Source organism: Phoenix dactylifera, chromosome 15, assembly GCF_051530095.1.
Source record: "Phoenix dactylifera cultivar Ajwa chromosome 15, Ajwa_hap1_PhDact_Kaust_v1.1, whole genome shotgun sequence".
In the NCBI taxonomy this organism is placed as follows: domain Eukaryota; kingdom Viridiplantae; phylum Streptophyta; class Magnoliopsida; order Arecales; family Arecaceae; genus Phoenix; species Phoenix dactylifera.
The window spans coordinates 8,918,916-8,926,502 of record NC_143204.1 but is presented as its reverse complement, the minus strand read 5'-3'; the positions used below and the strand labels follow the sequence as shown (position 1 = coordinate 8,926,502).

The 7,587-nt window shown below is 42.0% G+C and overlaps 1 pseudogene; it reads left to right on the top strand.

The window, feature by feature from the left end:
* Positions 1 to 2,860: 2,860 nt before the first annotated feature.
* On the top strand, positions 2,861 to 6,809 carry LOC103724109 (uncharacterized; annotated as a pseudogene).
* The last annotated feature ends 778 nt before the right edge of the window (positions 6,810 to 7,587 follow it).

The window sequence follows — 7,587 nt, the reverse complement described above, 5'->3', positions numbered from 1 at the left end:
CCGATTCAAAGTCCTTTCCTCCGAACTCACCCCTCACTTCCTCTAGTTTTGTCCCTTCTTAAGCGGCTAGGGTTTTGACTTTGCTATCCAATCCCTCATTTCTGCTAGGCAACTAGCAACCGGCGACGGTCATGAGGCTCCTTGGAGGCATTATAGGTCTCATCCACGTTGGCAATGAACGGCCATAACTGGCTGTAACAACTCAGGACCTCACCCAAAATGGCTAGCCGGAATGTATTATTTGGGTTTCTTGATCCTGTATAAATACCCAAGATCTACCCAGCGAATAACCGATGTGGGACTAAACACACGCCCGCACGGGTCCTCACATACTCCCCCCGTTCAAGCCCTAATGTCCTCGTCAGGCTAAGGGTTCAAATCCATTCAAATCTAATCACAAACACCACGATCGGTCCGTGGTCAACCCTAATGGATCCGTGCTACAGTGTCCCCTAGTCCACATAAGTTATGGGCCGGGTTCGCTCTGATACCATTTGTAACAATCCAGGACCTCATCCAAAATGGCTAGCCGGAAGTTATTGTTTGGGTTCCTTATTCCTGTATAAATACCCAAGATCTACCCAGCGAATAACTGATGTGGGACTAAACACACGCCCGCACGGGTCCTCACACTGGCAATATGAGGCGGTCCGCAGCATTGACCGATCCCATCCACTTCAAGATTTAAGTAAGAAATCATAGATCATTGGTTTATTCTTCTAGGATTTGCCTCCACCACATTCTTGATCTTGACATTTGATTTGGGAAGCAAGATTATTTGCTTCAATCTAAGAAAAACCATAGGTTTGCATCTTCTTATTCAGGCTGATAGTCTTAACAACCAACAGTCTTGGCAGCTTGTAGTTGTGGCAACACCACATCCTATACTAGACTTGTGCGCATACCGCCCATGCAAACTAGCACCCATGCCTCAATTGTGCGACCGGTCGTTGCCTGGCCATCATTGCACGCTGCGTTGTCTCAAGTAACGATAAAGCTAGCTCCCCAATATAAGGAAAATAACCCGGAGGACTTGAAGTACGCAATATACACACAACCTTTCTCATAGAGCCCTCATCCTGCTGAAATTCTCTTCTTCCACACTGTTGTCTCTCAATTCTGACTCAAGCATTAGTAAGGCTGCAAATTGGTCGGCTTGACCCATGACCCGACCCGGTCCGACCCAAATGACCCGTTGGGTCAAAAATTGTAGCCGTGAATCCTATCCGATCTTCTATTGGGTTGGATTTGAGTCCAAAATTAGGATCCGAATAAGGAACTAGGTTGTCGGGGTCACTCATGACTCAGTCCGATCCAACCCATTTGCACCTCTAGGCATCGAAGGGTCTTCTGCCGAAAATTCTCTAGCAAGCGGGCTGGTCACACACGGAGGAGATCCATCCCCTGTACTTTGTTCAGCTTACTCAACTCATCTCAGCCGATCCTCAGGTCATCTGAGTTGCGCTCTGATCTTAGCCCAATTTTGGTGGCAATGGAACCTTTTTCTTTGTGCCAACAAGGCAAGTGTCATCACATCACTTTTCTCCTCATTCACTCGGAGATTATGACTCTGACTCAAGTTAGAGCTCAGGCCTACCAAACCAAAAATCCTCCTCAACATCATCTCAAAAGGAGAGCGATGTGTCCAATACAGGCCTACTCTGTTTTATATATGGTAGACCTAGCATATGCCCAAAAGAAGTGCCACTGACCCTTTCCTTCTATTCACGTGACATAGATGGAATGAGGGTGACCATAAAATTGACAAAGTGGCTAAAGTAACACCTTTTGTTGACCATATTAGTAGGGCCAACAGCAGGTGCTTTGCCTCTACTTTGCTTTGGGGCCATCTAAGCTATCTACATCACAAAAATATTCAAAAAAAAAATTGAATAATATCAACTCAAAATGCATGATCCTAAAAACTATGTTTGGGAATACAATTAGCACGGAATAGTCATATTTTATTCATAACAAATATCTCAAATATGCTAGTACAATCTCTCTATCCATTAATTGGGCAAATTCTAACCATTCCCACAATTTAAAAACTAATGCCCTACAATACTACTAACATGTTGGTATTCAAAAAAATAATTGGAGAAAGTATGCGGCAACGGTTGACAAACCTGTTGAAGAAATGCAGAGACGCCTTAGGAAAGAATGGAGAGAGCAATGTTGACCAAAGCTTCCGCTACAAACGAATAGGGCGAAGTCGGTTCGAAAGTCGACTCCGAGGCTAGACGGAAAATATCTGCTTGCTCTGAAAAATTGGGTCAGAAGGGTTCTCTTTTTCGATGAGGGGAACGGCTTAACAGGGAAAGAGAGGAAGATCGAATACCGGTGGGATACGGTTTGCAGTTGTAGGGTTTGAAACAGGGTAGTAAAAATCAAGCGGAATTGGGTGAGAAAAAAGAGGATTTTTTTGGTTCCAAGAGAGGATTACAAAAAGAACGAAGGCCAGAATCGGTGAAGAAAAATAAGGCTTTTTTTCAAATGAACAGAGTAAGCGAAATCCTAAAACTGGAAGAGCTGAGGGTCAAAGGTATTTTGGTTTCATAATGGCATTTCGAAATGTCACTAGACCGCTTGTTATTAAAAAAGTTAATGGGGACTAAACGTTACAGTCGGGTCTAAGTTTGAACCGCCAAGTAATTTCTCTTATAATCTAAGCAGAAAAACAAGTACAAATAAACTAAACACCAAATCTACAAGTAAATACAAGACCAAGTAATCTCGAAGAAAACCCAGAAAAGAATCAAGTAAAAGCTAATAGAACCTCAAAGGAAAGAAAAGATTCAAGATTATTAGTGATAAAGAGAGTGAAGAAAAAAAGTTACTCTCCTCGTCCCTTCTCCATCTCCGCTATTTGGTCTCTTTCTATTATCCTTCTTCTTCTTTTACGGTTCAGATAGATCTCTAACTTCCTTTTCCACCACCCTCCTGAAACTACAACACATGCAGCTGGCCGACGTCGACTGGAAAAACATCAAATCCAAGTATGTGAGAGACGAAGTTTACGAGCACATCAATGCTCCCAAATGGATCAACCTTGCCGCCCCCGATGCTTCGCCGGTCGATGACGAAGCTTGGTTCTTCCGCCCTGGTGCAACACAATTCTCTGGAATTCCTCATTCTTCCATTTGAAGAATTCAATCTTTCCTCACTTGTTACTATCCTTTCTTTTCCCAGATTGCAGGTATCCAAAGACTGCAGAAGATTTCCAGAGATAGACTCCTAGTCCCAAGGTTCTAGGCTTTCGTAATCTCCCTCTTTTTTGGCCATCTTTTCCAATTTCTTCCTTAGTTTTGTTTCCAAACTTTTCTAGAAAAATAGGTGAAACACGTGAGATCGAGCTCGGAGATCCTGCCACTAGAAGAAAGTAATGGCAATCAGAGGTGTAAGACCCCTTAAAGAGAGAGAGAGAGAGAGAGAGAGAGAAAAGATAAGATCTTGTTATGGAATTTGTTTTCCTCTTTTAAGCTTATAAAGTAATGGGCTGAAGCCAGCAGACCCAGCCAATTTTAGCACAAGGCCCCTTTTGAAAGAAGACAGAATCACGATGGCGATCCTCTTCGGCTTCTTCGGGCACGACGAGAGCGGAGGCACCGCAAGCTTTTCGCAGCCACCCCATTATTGTTTTGCGGCAATCTCGCAGCCGCTTGAGCGGCTGCTGATCACGCTCAGCTACCGCAGAAATCGCAGCAGTGAGCCGTTCAAATTTATGTTATAAAGCCTATCCTCCCCAGCAATCAACCCACCTCTAATCCACCTCTGAGCCTTCTCCTCGTTCACCTCCTTCTCCAGTGGCTGGCATGGCACCTCGGCCAAGCACCACCACTTGAGATCTCTTTCCTATTTTCCTCTATTCTGAGGCCCACTTCATTGCCGGAAGCGCCGCCGCCTCTTGACTGCTGGACCGAGCCACCCTTGGCCGAGATCCTCTCCTCCGTTGACGCACCGGTGAGTCACCTCTCTCTTTGTTCTTCCATTTCTAGTTAAATCGAAGCAACTCTTCCCCCTGTTCCGGACCCAAACTAAGATCTCTCTCGATCTTCCTCCCCACCGGCCGCCATAGTTGCCACTTGTTGCTGACGGCTGGCCGACGACCACCCAGGCTTGGCCACCCCGTCGGCTTCTCCTCCTTTCTTCCCTCTTCCTTCTCCTTGTTCTTGAGCATCGAGAAGAACAACAGTTAGGCCGAACTAGGCCGAGTTTGGGCCCAGTTCAAATTTGGGCCCAATTTAGTGATTTTGGGCCCTGTCGGGCTATGCCCATTGTGAGCTAAATTTAGGCCCAGTTCAATTATTTTGGGCTCTATTGGGTCGTGCCTATTATGGACCAAATTTGGGCTCTCTTGAGCTGCCCATTGTAAGCCAAATTTGAGCCCACTCAATCATTTTGGACTCTATTGGGTCATGCCCATTGTGGGCCAAATTCGAGCCCAATTCAATTATTTTGGGCTATATTGGGCCATCCCCATTGTGCGCCAAATTTGGGCCAAGTTCAGTCATTTTTAGCCATGTTGGGGCCATGCCCATTGGGGACCAAATTTGGGCTCAGTTTAGTTATTTTGGGCCCTATCAGGCCGTGTCCATTGTGGGCCGAATTTGGCCCCTGCTCATCTTATGGGGCCCTACTCATCGATATGGGCTAAGCTTGTTTAATGATATTAAACAGATGCACCTGATCCGTTTGCCTGAAGTGGAATTTAAAGCGAAAAGAGGTAAATAACATAATGCTTCAAAGTATGTTTTTTGATTTTTTTGTAAAATATTAACTATTTGATTAAATTAATTATAAAATATGTTTTATACTTAGTTAGGGCCGAACATGTTAATATTATGATTATTTTAAAATATGTTATGTGCTATGTTATTAAATATGAAAAATATGATTGGGCAATTTATAAAATTTATTTTATATGTATGGTATTTGTAGCATAACTATGATCTGGCCCCGCCAATGAAAATTTATCCTTAGCCCTATCAACTTGTAATTTGTGAGAAACTGGTTTCCACACCATACTACCGGTGATTAGAATAGTGGTATTTGGACACTTTACCATCAGTGGTTAATAATAGTGGTGTTTGACACTTTGTGTGATTCATGCCACTAGGTTACATGGCCATAACCCATTAATGTTGGGATCTTAGTATCAGTTTTTATGAAAATGCTTAATAATTTTCAAAAAAAATATTTATTTGCGATTTATTTTTTTGGTCATTATTTTACATTTTAATTAAATATTTGGCATGCTTTGACCTTATTGTGGGGCATTATATTGCTTACTGGCTAGTGTAACTTATTATTATATTTTCTCTATTATTAAGATCTAGAGATATGATTGCACGGAACTAGGGAGTGCGCTAGATTTCGAATTTTTTTTAGTTATTGACATTTTAATTAGATTAATTAATATTATTTGATTTATATTAGCACACGTTAGATTGAAATTTTTGTGAGAATTATTTGAATAAATTAATAATTAAATAAATTTTAAAATTTTGTTATTGCTTTAATATAATCTATTATTTTGCATGTCTCTATATTCTGCGGTACGTGCATGCCGCGTCTGTGGTGCTCCGGGCTAGGGCGTGACACCGTGGGCCTTTAAAGACCAAAGCAGCTGCTCCCAAGAAGTTCGGAGATCATCTTGAGAACCAGAATCCCAATCTTTCTACACCTCCTCCAGCTAGCCGGTCATTTGGTGCTCCCAGAAGGACCAAGACTGCTAAGGAGATGATCCAGTCAAGCGCAGAAAAGGTGGAGGAGGAGAGGGAAGAGTGGCAGCAGCAGAAGAAGTCTCAGCCGCGGCACAAGAACACTCTCTCGGCGAGGAATCTGTTCTCAGGGAAGGACATCTTGTGCCAGATCTCCGAATTCTGCCAAGAGCTCAAGAAGTTGACAGTCGGAAGTGAGAGACCTGCTGCCCAAGAGGGGAGGCTAAGGAGGAGGTGGTGAAGAACGTTTTAGAGGCAGCTCCAGAAGAGGTGGAGAAAAGGGAGCAAGGAAAGAGAGATCTGGATTCAAATTCCAAGTTAACACATAAAAATATCAATTCTGATGACAGGATTGATGCAATTCAAATGTGCTATTGGTAAAATGGCTTGCAGGAGAGATGGTGGGTCGGGGAAGAAGAGTGGCAAAATGGCAACGAAGGTTGAGGTAGAGGAGGAGAAATATAAGAAGGGCTTTTATGAGAATTCATCCATACTGAGGGAGGTGAGAGCTTGTCCTCCCACTCCTCAGCACATTCCTTCGCCCTCAAATCGTCGCCTCAGAAACCCCAAGGCCACCGCAACCACATGCTCTCCTCTTAATTAGCCTCCAAGATCTACAGCTCTAGTTAAGTCATGAAATGTACCTGCTAAGTTTATGTTAATATATGAGCATTTTACCAATAAAATAGTGTTTCTGCAATTAGAAAGTATGCTGAATTGAATTTGATAATTACGTGCTTATGTTGAACCGTGTAATATTTTCGATATTTCTACTAATTCTATATGCTACATGGTGAGTTACATCTTTATGGCTAATTATGCTCGACTTAGTCTAGTACATATACAAGCATATAAATTTTCTTAATGGCAAGAGAAATGTTACTGATTCATGTTTTTGGTGATGATGCAATTAGAACATGGGGATACTTCAGGATTTGGAGCGGAGTAGAGAGGAGAAAAGAGAACTGGCTTCAAACGATGAAGACTAGCAACAAGGCTTCTGTTGCTTCCGATAATGAAAGAAGTTCAATGGATATGTTTTGGTTCTTGAAGCCCTGCGCGGGCTGCACTTACCTGGTAAAGTAGGTTACAGCGTTAGAGATACCACCAAGTCACTGATCGTTGTTTCATAAGATCTTATTTGATTCATTTGTTCAAAGGATGGGGGAAATTGTATCCATCCGATGAGAACATAAGCATGTGCATGTGTAATTGTATGTATTTATGTTTTGTTTTATACAAAAATATTTTTTCAGTTATATCTACATCAGATGGTCTCACTGTTCACCATCATTCTGCTTGTGCTTCAGCATACTAAGAAAGCTTCATGTAAACACTCCCTGGTAAGGTAAGCTGACATGCATAGCTCTTGGCTCTTATCCTTGGGGAAGATGGAGCAAGAATAAGGGCCATATATTAGCTATGCATCCAATGATGAAATAAGCATGTGCAAGTGTCACTGGGTGTATTTGTGTTTTGTTTTATACAGAAATATTTGTTCAGTAATATCTATGTTGGATTGTCATATTGTTCAGTAAGAAAGTTTCAGATAAACACTCCATCGATATAAGCTGACATGCATAGCTTTTAGCTCTCATTCACAGGGAAAGAATAACCTACAATATTTGTTGACTATTATTGATAATGGGCTGCATATTTGAAAAATATATATATATAGGAGGTTTCATGTTACAACTTGATCATGAACATGAGCTAACACCAGCTTAATTACTATTATCACAGGAGCTACAATATTTATATGTAGTTCACCTTCAAATCCTGTGAATTTGCACTAGTTAGTACTAATGGCACAAGACTGGAGGGATGTCAAATACATAGACTTGCTGGTTTGCTACTATCATAA